The sequence below is a fragment of the Mytilus trossulus genome, chromosome 12, assembly GCF_036588685.1.
Source record: "Mytilus trossulus isolate FHL-02 chromosome 12, PNRI_Mtr1.1.1.hap1, whole genome shotgun sequence".
Lineage (NCBI taxonomy): Eukaryota > Metazoa > Mollusca > Bivalvia > Mytilida > Mytilidae > Mytilus > Mytilus trossulus.
This window is the reverse complement of record NC_086384.1, coordinates 16,689,658-16,702,895: the sequence shown is the minus strand read 5'-3', so window position 1 is coordinate 16,702,895 and position 13,238 is coordinate 16,689,658. Positions and strand designations below refer to the sequence as shown.

General features: G+C 31.4%; 1 protein-coding gene across 1 annotated transcript in view; it reads right to left on the bottom strand.

Annotated features, from left to right (window-relative positions):
• The window catches only part of LOC134692260 (leucine-rich repeat and transmembrane domain-containing protein 2-like), a 40,400-nt gene extending 27,482 nt beyond the window's left edge, over positions 1–12,918 (bottom strand). The window contains exon 1 of the mRNA XM_063552711.1: positions 12,861–12,918. The gene's annotated coding sequence lies outside the window, so the exon portion shown is untranslated. The remainder of the gene's footprint in view (positions 1–12,860) is intronic.
• Positions 12,919–13,238: the final 320 nt, after the last annotated feature.

Here is a 13,238-nt window from a genome sequence, read left to right as displayed (position 1 = left end):
CAGTTTAAGCACCAAATCATGAAAAATGATATTAAAGTCCATTCCACATTTTACAGCATGCCTTATACTACTTTAAACATTTCCAGATTATGAGGGCAATACAACAAGAGTCTTTAGATTGCAATTAACTATTATTCCAAAATCTTTTTCACAATACATGTACTAGAATACATCTCTAAGTTGACTGTTTGTCTATTTCTCATGTATGCATTAAGTTAAATTATGTCCCCTTACATAATCAATTTGCCTTTATTGAGCTTTTCACTGTCAGAAAATCTTAACAATTAATGGTATTTTTTATGGAAAATGAATAAACCGTTTAATCTTGCTGATATAACATCAAGAAAACATTCTTTGTCAAAAATAATGCCTAGTCAATGTAAAGAAACCCCTATCTCTATCTCTATTTCAGACCAATATGAGAGGTAAATGAATAAGTAAGGACCCTTTAACCACTTACTGGTTTCCCAAAAGCTGCTACTGGTGTCATGTTAAATCAGAACTACAAATTAAACCTGAAGAAAACTAGTATAGCTGTACATATGTTGAAAAAAATAAGAAATTATGCAATTCATTTATTTTGGTGAAAATAATAGGATGTACATGCAACCGAAGAATGTTGCGTCTCAAATTTCAGTGGTTGCACATGTGTCAGACACTGCGAAAAGTTAAAGCGAACATTTATAATTGAAAATGTTTTGTAAGTTATATAAAAAATATGAGGTTCTACTTTCTAGGTAAATTTTTACATTATCACCCACAGATCAGGCAAAATTTGCTGAATCAGCATTTTTTACTCTCAGGGGTGGAATTTAAGGCTTGTTTTTATCATAGTTGTCCTTAATCAACTTTTTATTGATAAACTTACAAATTGCATGGGTTAAAAAAAAATCCTTTATTGATTTAGTGTAAAAATATATATCCCCCTTAACCAAGACATAACAAACGGTAACCAGTCATGACACCTATGATGCATAGACTTCTTACTTTGGAACATATTACAATAAAGAATACTACTGTGCACTCATTTCTTACCAAACAAAATGAAACATTACATCCCTACCCCATCTGGCAGATTTTCACTTTTTTTTCATCTTACCATTTTTACTTAAGGAGTGTCCAAAACCCAAATATATGATGTTTCAAATCAACACAGAAGTCAAACATGGTGATTCAGGAGGAATTATTGGATTGCCAACTCTATTTATGGTTTATCTGACTGAAAGAAACAGTTTAAGCACCAAATCATGAAAAATGATATTAAAGTCCATTCCACATTTTACAGCATGCCTTATACTACTTTAAACATTTCCAGATTATGAGGGCAATACAACAAGAGTCTTTAGATTGCAATTAACTATTATTCCAAAATCTTTTTCACAATACATGTACTAGAATACATCTCTAAGTTGACTGTTTGTCTATTTCTCATGTATGCATTAATTTAAATTATGTCCCCTTACATAATCAATTTGCCTTTATTGAGCTTTTCACTGTCAGAAAATCTTAACAATTAATGGTATTTGCATGGAAAATGAATAAACCGTTTAATCTTGCTGATATAACATCATGAAAACATTCTTTGTCAAAAATAATGCCTAGTCAATGTAAAGAAACCCCTATCTCTATCTCTATTTCAGACCAATATGAGAGGTAAATGAATAAGTAAGGACCCTTTAACCACTTACTGGTTTCCCAAAAGCTGCTACTGGTGTCATGTTAAATCAGAACTACAAATTAAACCTGAAGAAAACTAGTATAGCTGTACATATGTTGAAAAAAATAAGAAATTATGCAATTTATTTATTTCGGTGAAAATAATAGGATGTACATGCAACCGAAGAATGTTGCGTCTCAAATTTCAGTGGTTGCACATGTGTCAGACACTGCGAAAAGTTAAAGTGAACATTTATAATTGAAAATGTTTTGCAAGTTATATAAAAAATATGAGGTTCTACTTTCTAGGTAAATTTTTACATTATCACCCACAGATCAGGCAAAATTTGCTGAATCAGCATTTTTTACTCTCAGGGGTGGAATTTAAGGCTTGTTTTTATCATAGTTGTCCTTAATCAACTTTTTATTGATAAACTTACAAATTGCATGGGTTAAAAAAAAATCCTTTATTGATTTAGTGTAAAAATATATATCCCCCTTAACCAAGACATAACAAACGGTAACCAGTCATGACACCTATGATGCATAGACTTCTTACTTTGGAACATATTACAATAGAGTACTACTGTGCACTCATTTCTTACCAAAAAAAATGAAACATTACATCCCTACCCCATCTGGCAGATTTTCACTTTCTTTTCATCTTACCATTTTTACTTAAGGAGTGTCCAAAACCCAAATATATGATGTTTCAAATCAACACAGAAGTCAAACATGGTGATTCAGGAGGAATTATTGGATTGCCAACTCTATTTATGGTTTATCTGACTGAAAGAAACAGTTTAAGCACCAAATCATGAAAAATGATATTAAAGTCCATTCCACATTTTACAGCATGCCTTATACTACTTTAAACATTTCCAGATTATGAGGGCAATACAACAAGAGTCTTTAGATTGCAATTAACTATTATTCCAAAATCTTTTTCACAATACATGTACTAGAATGCATCTCTAAGTTGACTGTTTGTCTATTTCTCATGTATGCATTAAGTTAAATTATGTCCCCTTACATAATCAATTTGCCTTTATTGAGCTTTTCACTGTCAGAAAATCTTAACAATTAATGGTATTTTTTATGGAAAATGAATAAACCGTTTAATCTTGCTGATATAACATCATGAAAACATTCTTTGTCAAAAATAATGCCTAGTCAATGTAAAGAAACCCCTATCTCTATCTCTATTTCAGACCAATATGAGAGGTAAATGAATAAGTAAGGACCCTTTAACCACTTACTGGTTTCCCAAAAGCTGCTACTGGTGTCATGTTAAATCAGAACTACAAATTAAACCTGAAGAAAACTAGTATAGCTGTACATATGTTGAAAAAAATAAGAAATTATGCAATTTATTTATTTCGGTGAAAATAATAGGATGTACATGCAACCGAAGAATGTTGCGTCTCAAATTTCAGTGGTTGCACATGTGTCAGACACTGCAAAAGTTAAAGCGAACATTTATAATTGAAAATGTTTTGCAAGTTATATAAAAAATATGAGGTTCTACTTTCTAGGTAAATTTTTACATTATCACCCACAGATCAGGCAAAATTTGCTGAATCAGCATTTTTTACTCTCAGGAGTGGAATTTAAGGCTTGTTTTTATCATAGTTGTCCTTAATCAACTTTTTATTGATAAACTTACAAATTGCATGGGTTAAAAAAAAATCCTTTATTGATTTAGTGTAAAAATATATATCCCCCTTAACCAAGACATAACAAACGGTAACCAGTCATGACACCTATGATGCATAGACTTCTTACTTTGGAACATATTACAATAAAGAATACTACTGTGCACTCATTTCTTACCCAAAAAAATGAAACATTACATCCCTACCCCATCTGGCAGATTTTCACTTTTTTTTCATCTTACCATTTTTACTTAAGGAGTGTCCAAAACCCAAATATATGATGTTTCAAATCAACACAGAAGTCAAACATGGTGATTCAGGAGGAATTATTGGATTGCCAACTCTATTTATGGTTTATCTGACTGAAAGAAACAGTTTAAGCACCAAATCATGAAAAATGATATTAAAGTCCATTCCACATTTTACAGCATGCCTTATACTACTTTAAACATTTCCAGATTATGAGGGCAATACAACAAGAGTCTTTAGATTGCAATTAACTATTATTCCAAAATCTTTTTCACAATACATGTACTAGAATGCATCTCTAAGTTGACTGTTTGTCTATTTCTCATGTATGCATTAAGTTAAATTATGTCCCCTTACATAATCAATTTGCCTTTATTGAGCTTTTCACTGTCAGAAAATCTTAACAATTAATGGTATTTTTTATGGAAAATGAATAAACCGTTTAATCTTGCTGATATAACATCATGAAAACATTCTTTGTCAAAAATAATGCCTAGTCAATGTAAAGAAACCCCTATCTCTATCTCTATTTCAGACCAATATGAGAGGTAAATGAATAAGTAAGGACCCTTTAACCACTTACTGGTTTCCCAAAAGCTGCTACTGGTGTCATGTTAAATCAGAACTACAAATTAAACCTGAAGAAAACTAGTATAGCTGTACATATGTTGAAAAAAATAAGAAATTATGCAATTTATTTATTTCGGTGAAAATAATAGGATGTACATGCAACCGAAGAATGTTGCGTCTCAAATTTCAGTGGTTGCACATGTGTCAGACACTGCAAAAGTTAAAGCGAACATTTATAATTGAAAATGTTTTGCAAGTTATATAAAAAATATGAGGTTCTACTTTCTAGGTAAATTTTTACATTATCACCCACAGATCAGGCAAAATTTGCTGAATCAGCATTTTTTACTCTCAGGGGTGGAATTTAAGGCTTGTTTTTATCATAGTTGTCCTTAATCAACTTTTTATTGATAAACTTACAAATTGCATGGGTTAAAAAAAAATCCTTTATTGATTTAGTGTAAAAATATATATCCCCCTTGAACCAAGACATAACAAACGGTAACCAGTCATGACACCTATGATGCATAGACTTCTTACTTTGGAACATATTACAATAAAGAATACTACTGTGCACTCATTTCTTAGAATGCATCTCTAAGTTGACTGTTTGTCTATTTCTCATGTATGCATTAAGTTAAATTATGTCCCCTTACATAATCAATTTGCCTTTATTGAGCTTTTCACTGTCAGAAAATCTTAACAATTAATGGTATTTTTTATGGAAAATGAATAAACCGTTTAATCTTGCTGATATAACATCATGAAAACATTCTTTGTCAAAAATAATGCCTAGTCAATGTAAAGAAACCCCTATCTCTATCTCTATTTCAGACCAATATGAGAGGTAAATGAATAAGTAAGGACCCTTTAACCACTTACTGGTTTCCCAAAAGCTGCTACTGGTGTCATGTTAAATCAGAACTACAAATTAAACCTGAAGAAAACTAGTATAGCTGTACATATGTTGAAAAAAATAAGAAATTATGCAATTTATTTATTTCGGTGAAAATAATAGGATGTACATGCAACCGAAGAATGTTGCGTCTCAAATTTCAGTGGTTGCACATGTGTCAGACACTGCGAAAAGTTAAAGCGAACATTTATAATTGAAAATGTTTTGCAAGTTATATAAAAAATATGAGGTTCTACTTTCTAGGTAAATTTTTACATTATCACCCACAGATCAGGCAAAATTTGCTGAATCAGCATTTTTTACTCTCAGGGGTGGAATTTAAGGCCTGTTTTTATCATAGTTGTCCTTAATCAACTTTTTATTGATAAACTTACAAATTGCATGGGTTAAAAAAAATCCTTTATTGATTTAGTGTAAAAATATATATCCCCCTTAACCAAGACATAACAAACGGTAACCAGTCATGACACCTATGATGCATAGACTTCTTACTTTGGAACATATTACAATAAAGAATACTACTGTGCACTCATTTCTTACCAAAAAAAATGAAACATTACATCCCTACCCCATCTGGCAGATTTTCACTTTTTTTTCATCTTACCATTTTTACTTAAGGAGTGTCCAAAACCCAAATATATGATGTTTCAAATCAACACAGAAGTCAAACATGGTGATTCAGGAGGAATTATTGGATTGCCAACTCTATTTATGGTTTATCTGACTGAAAGAAACAGTTTAAGCACCAAATCATGAAAAATGATATTAAAGTCCATTCCACATTTTACAGCATGCCTTATACTACTTTAAACATTTCCAGATTATGAGGGCAATACAACAAGAGTCTTTAGATTGCAATTAACTATTATTCCAAAATCTTTTTCACAATACATGTACTAGAATGCATCTCTAAGTTGACTGTTTGTCTATTTCTCATGTATGCATTACATGTAAGTTAAATTATGTCCCCTTACATAATCAATTTGCCTTTATTGAGCTTTTCACTGTCAGAAAATCTTAACAATTAATGGTATTTTTTATGGAAAATGAATAAACCGTTTAATCTTGCTGATATAACATCATGAAAACATTCTTTGTCAAAAATAATGCCTAGTCAATGTAAAGAAATCCCTATCTCTATCTCTATTTCAGACCAATATGAGAGGTAAATGAATAAGTAAGGACCCTTTAACCACTTACTGGTTTCCCAAAAGCTGCTACTGGTGTCATGTTAAATCAGAACTACAAATTAAACCTGAAGAAAACTAGTATAGCTGTACATATGTTGAAAAAAATAAGAAATTATGCAATTTATTTATTTCGGTGAAAATAATAGGATGTACATGGAACCGAAGAATGTTGCGTCTCAAATTTCAGCGGTTGCACATGTGTCAGACACTGCGAAAAGTTAAAGCGAGCATTTATAATTGAAAATGTTTTGCAAGTTATATAAAAATAATGAGGTTCTATACTTTCTAGGTAAATTTTTACATTATCACCCACAGATCAGGCAAAATTTGCTGAATCAGCATTTTTTACTCTCAGGGGTGGAATTTAAGGCTTGTTTTTATCATAGTTGCCCTTAATCAACTTTTTATTGATAAACTTACAAATTGTATGGGTAAAAAAAAATCCTTTATTGATTTATTGTTAAAATATATATCCCCCTTAACCAAGACATAACAAACGGTAACCAGTCATGACACCTATGATGCATAGACTTCTTACTTTGGAACATATTACAATAAAGAATACTACTGTGCACTCATTTCTTACCAAAAAAAATGAAACATTACATCCCTACCCTATCTGGCAGATTTTCACTTTTTTTTCATCTTACCATTTTTACTTAAGGAGTGTCCAAAACCCAAATATATGATGTTTCAAATCAACAAAGAAGTCAAACATGGTGATTCAGGAGGAATTATTGGATTGCCAACTCTATTTATGGTTTATCTGACTGAAAGAAACAGTTTAAGCACCAAATCATGAAAAATGATATTAAAGTCCATTCCACATTTTACAGCATGCCTTATACTACTTTAAACATTTCCAGATTATGAGGGCAATACAACAAGAGTCTTTAGATTGCAATTAACTATTATTCCAAAATCTTTTTCACAATACATGTACTAGAATACATCTCTAAGTTGACTGTTTGTCTATTTCTCATGTATGCATTAAGTTAAATTATGTCCCCTTACATAATCAATTTGCCTTTATTGAGCTTTTCACCATGTTCACTGTCAGAAAATCTTAACAATTAATGGTATTTGCATGGAAAATGAATAAACCGTTTAATCTTGCTGATATAACATCATGAAAACATTCTTTGTCAAAAATAATGCCTAGTCAATGTAAAGAAACCCCCATCTCTATCTCTATTTCAGACCAATATGAGAGGTAAATGAATAAGTAAGGACCCTTTAACCACTTACTGGTTTCCCAAAAGCTGCTACTGGTGTCATGTTAAATCAGAACTACAAATTAAACCTGAAGAAAACTAGTATAGCTGTACATATGTTGAAAAAAATAAGAAATTATGCAATTTATTTATTTCGGTGAAAATAATAGGATGTACATGCAACCGAAGAATGTTGCGTCTCAAATTTCAGTGGTTGCACATGTGTCAGACACTGCAAAAAGTTAAAGCAAACATTTATAATTGAAAATGTTTTGCAAGTTATATAAAAAATATGAGGTTCTACTTTCTAGGTAAATTTTTACATTATCACCCACAGATCAGGCAAAATTTGCTGAATCAGCATTTTTTACTCTCAGGGATGGAATTTAAGGCTTGTTTTTATCATAGTTGCCCTTAATCAACTTTTTATTGATAAACTTACAAATTGCATGGGTAAAAAAAATCCTTTATTGATTTAGTGTAAAAATATATATCCCCCTTAACCAAGACATAACAAACGGTAACCAGTCATGACACCTATGATGCATAGACTTCTTACCTTGGAACATATTACAATAAAGAATACTACTGTGCACTAATTTCTTACCAAAAAAAATGAAACATTACATCCCTACCCCATCTGGCAGATTTTCACTTTTTTTCATCTTACCATTTTTACTTAAGGAGTGTCCAAAACCCAAATATATGATGTTTCAAATCAACACAGAAGTCAAACATGGTGATTCAGGAGGAATTATTGGATTGCCAACTCTATTTATGGTTTATCTGACTGAAAGAAACAGTTTAAGCACCAAATCATGAAAAATGATATTAAAGTCCATTCCACATTTTACAGCATGCCTTATACTACTTTAAACATTTCCAGATTATGAGGGCAATACAACAAGAGTCTTTAGATTGCAATTAACTATTATTCCAAAATCTTTTTCACAATACATGTACTAGAATACATCTCTAAGTTGACTGTTTGTCTATTTCTCATGTATGCATTAAGTTAAATTATGTCCCCTTACATAATCAATTTGCCTTTATTGAGCTTTTCACCATGTTCACTGTCAGAAAATCTTAACAATTAATGGTATTTGCATGGAAAATGAATAAACCGTTTAATCTTGCTGATATAACATCATGAAAACATTCTTTGTCAAAAATAATGCCTAGTCAATGTAAAAAAAAAACTATCTCTATCTCTATTTCAGACCAATATGAGAGGTAAATGAATAAGTAAGGACCCTTTAACCACTTACTGGTTTCCCAAAAGCTGCTACTGGTGTCATGTTAAATCAGAACTACAAATTAAACCTGAAGAAAACTAGTATAGCTGTACATATGTTGAAAAAAATAAGAAATTATGCAATTTATTTATTTCGGTGAAAATAATAGGATGTACATGCAACCGAAGAATGTTGCGTCTCAAATTTCAGTGGTTGCACATGTGTCAGACACTGCGAAAAGTTAAAGCGAGCATTTATAATTGAAAATGTTTTGCAAGTTATAAAAAAAATATGAGGTTCTACTTTCTAGGTAAATTTTTACATTATCACCCACAGATCAGGCAAAATTTGCTCAATCAGCATTTTTTGCTCTCAGGGTGGAATTTAAGGCTTGTTTTTATCATAGTTGCCCTTAATCAACTTTTTATTGATAAACTTACAAATTGCATGGGTAAAAAAAAATCCTTTATTGATTTAGTGTAAAAATATATATCCCCCTTAAGGTGGCACGGTAGTATTTCCTGGCCCATAAGGAATAATGATAGCCTTTTTAGAATTTTCAACACTTTCTAACACTGCAAAAAATTCTACATTCACAGTTAACTGAAGTTCTTTCATTTTACTATTCAGAAATGAATTTGAATATGTATCATGACCGTTTACTTTTTTTGCTATTTTTAAAAACCTAAGGCCACTAGTACTTTTAGGTTTTTTAAGGTGCAGTGAATACAAAATTTAAAAAAATTCTCAAAAATTCATTTTCATCTGTATGTAAAATTATTTCATATTTTTCTACACCTAATTCATCCCTCAGTTCAGGAAAGTAAGTTCAGTTGATACTGTATTTTTTGTCCAATCGCATTGTTTAGATACATTAACCTAAGTAGGGTACACAAAAGAGCAACCTAAATTCTGGAATGCAAATACTACCGTGCCACCTTTACATATTATCTCTAGGCAAACCGAAAATATGCGAATGTTTTTAAACTTTAAACAAATCCGCACAAGGATAATAGTTACGTTAAAATGTACCAGGTAACTTCTATGAATAGTGGTATTCTGTGCTAAACGAAAATACACTTATTTACACCGATATATCATTTAAATAACTACATGAGCAACTGGTATTTACCATGAATTACAAAAACTTTAGTTCATTTAGCCTTTATAAAATGTGCATTTATTATAGCAGATGTTTGCCTCAAACATTTGTGGTGGTGACATATATATAAATTTAAGTGAAACTTCTCTTGAACAGAGAAATATTCTAAATATATTTATTTATCTTAAAAGGACAAAACCGAAACTTAAAAAAAAATAATAAAGAAATAGTGTACTTAAATATAAAAAAAATAGAATTCAATCATGATAATAAGCAAAATAGAAAAAATAGTTTCATTCTTTAAAAATAATATTTCGTAATGGTAAATATACGAAATACAATATGTTTATGAATAATTATTAATCATGAACTGAAAGAAAATATAATGGGATTTTTTCTGGCAGGTAATTTTGGTGGACAAAAAGAAATTCACTAGGGGAACTCCAATGATAAAAAGTCATTTCATAGACAAAGACTAAGGCAGGATATATATAGTAATTGCACAGCAAGATCTCAGTAATCACTTAAAATGTTTACAAAAGAGGCCTACATCAAAACCACATGAACCATTGAAACAGCAATTATATTGCTTTGATACATGTTCATTACGTAACAATAACTTATATGACGTTCATTTGCCGCACTTTTTCTTTTTTTCATATTTTTTTCAATATCGTTCGTACAAAGTGTTCAGTCAGTCAGGATGTTAAGTTTTTAATAATTTGATCTATAAGGTTTCTTTAATTTTTCGGTAAATTTCTGAGCCAAATACTCTTTTCGCTGCAGTTCCCCTTAACATTTTTATCTAATGGTTATGTTGAATCAAGTGGGTTGCTACTGGATGGTATCGGGACCGTTCGCCCTAATAACATGTTCACCCTGGGTACGTTCGCCCTGAGTTCGTTCGCCCAGAGAGTCTGTTCGCCCTACTAAAAAATATTGATATTCAGGGCATTGAAGTTGAAAAAACTTATTCAGATATTTCTATGGTATATATTCTTGAAATTTATGGAAACAGGGAAATATTTAAAAGTTTATGGCTTGTTTAGGATCGTTAATTGTTCAATGACAAAATAATTCGGATCACTGATTATTGTGATACTTGTCTTTTGATGGATTATTAATAAAAATCAAACGTTTTGTTTTGATAAAATATTCAGCTTGAAATTAATAAACACAATGATGTACGAACTGTAAATCATGAAACGGATTTACAAGTTCATTATTATACTCGGAGACAGTGCTAGTCTCAGTTATACTGCATACATTCATGATTGACTGAATACAATTATTTTGTTAACAAATATCAATAAAGAGAAATACATTGTATACCAATTCTACTCTGTAAATCAAAGGGAAAATGATAAAATGATTGCGGCAATAAAAATATTCTGTCAATTTGTTAACAATCTTTAATATATTTTGTTCAAATACTTAAAATTATGCAACTGGACAACAAATAGAAAAAAATAAAAATCGGGGCGAATGGACCCTGGGCGAACAGGTATCAGGGCGAACGCGTAGTATGGCGAACGTGAATCAGGGCGAAAGGACCCAGATTCCTACTGGATTGTCTGTTTTGTTTGTTCTTATGTTTTTTTAAAAAGTTCAAGCCTGTTTGTCCTACATATACATGTTATTCCTCATTTGTACTGATGATTGCATAGTTTGACAGTTTTTTTTCTTCCCTAAATGGTTAATATATACAAAATAGGATATCACAAAGCCTGAGTTTTAAGACAAAAATCGAGTTTTAAGAAGTGAAATTGACTAGACTTACATCTTGTTTTAATATATTTGACCTTTTGAACTTTTTTGGATTCGAGTGTCACTCATGAATGAGTCCTTTGTAGACGAAACGCTTGTCTGGCGTATAACGTAAGGGTACCCAAATTGCACCGAGTACCCAAATTGCACCTATTTAGAAAAAATAGCAACGGAAATCTTACAAGATTTCCTACAGACTAAACAATTGTATTTTTATGATTTGATACGTCTTTCAACATAGGTAAACATATTTAGATATACACAGAACGTTCACAATATTTATCAACAGATGGACTGTTTCCTGAAAAAGCAAAATGTACGAAAACTTCACCATGCGACGTCATCAAAACGTCATCTTTTTAAAATTAGGAAATTCAATACATTATAAGTATCCATTTCGTAAAATATGAAGAGTAAGCATGGACTAATATCCAATTGTTCAAAGTGGGTCTCATTGGGGTCAAAGCGTGACGCGGGATTGCCGCTTTTTTGAAAGGGTGACACGTGAAAGTCGAATTATTGTGTCGGGAAAACGGGAAATGAGGTCTAGCGGGACCCGGGAAATGACAAAAAAAATGAGAATTGCTTACGTACATAGTGTAAGCGGGATACAGGAATCTGACATAACAGTAAGCGGGATCCGGGATCGGACCCCCCCAATGAGACCCCCTTCAAAATATTTGAAGAAATTAAACAAAAGCTCGGTTATTAAACTTTTGATGATGTGAATTTAAGCATGGATGCAATTTGAGTACCCCTCATTACAGAATCATGGATGGTTTGGTGGTTGATTCAAACCCATTTTTTTATGACTCAATATGGATTAAAAATTAAATTGGTGTACCTATAAAATAAAGAATGATAGGGCTACAAAATAAACACAGTATGGACATTTTTTTCTTCTTCTTCTTCCAATACAGTGCAGTCCTCTAATTGAGTATTATCGCACTATTGCCCATGCTGGGTGTGACAACAAAGGTGCAAAAAAATATTTACAGGTGCAAGTTAAAAACAGTCTGATTATAAAAAAACGTAGGTGTAAAAACTGTCAAAATAGGTGCAATTTGGGTACCGTCACGTTATACAAAATTAAGTTCTGGTATCTATTATGAGTTTATATATCAATATGGATAGCAAACTTCACCTTAGTCTGTTAGTTTCGTTTTACGAGTGCAGAAAGGAGAAACACATTTAGGTTTTGATTTTGGTAAATGTATATTTCGCAAGACATTTGTAGGTAATATCCGGTATGAGTGCAACCATTCAAAAGTTATTTTGTGTGATTACCATGTGTTAAACATATTACCTTTGGTTTTAATTACAATGATGTGTATGTTAGATACTATCTCTAAGCAAACCGGAAGTATGCGAATGTTTTTAAACTTGAATCAAATACGCACAAGGATAATAGTTACGTTAAAATGTGCGGGGTGACTACTATAAATAGTGCTTTTCTGTGCTAAACAGAAATAATGTATGTGAAGTTAGCAGCTGGTTCGTTATTCGTTATTCGATATTCAATATCCAATCGGCTGCTAGCAGCCGGTTTGATATTCAAAATTTAGTGAAAAAAATTATAAGAAAATTAAATACTTGATAACATAAAAAGCATGATTTTCATATTTAAAAAGACTGATAAAATACGTAGGAAATCGTTAAATGACCTTTTAGAGCTGTCGTAATT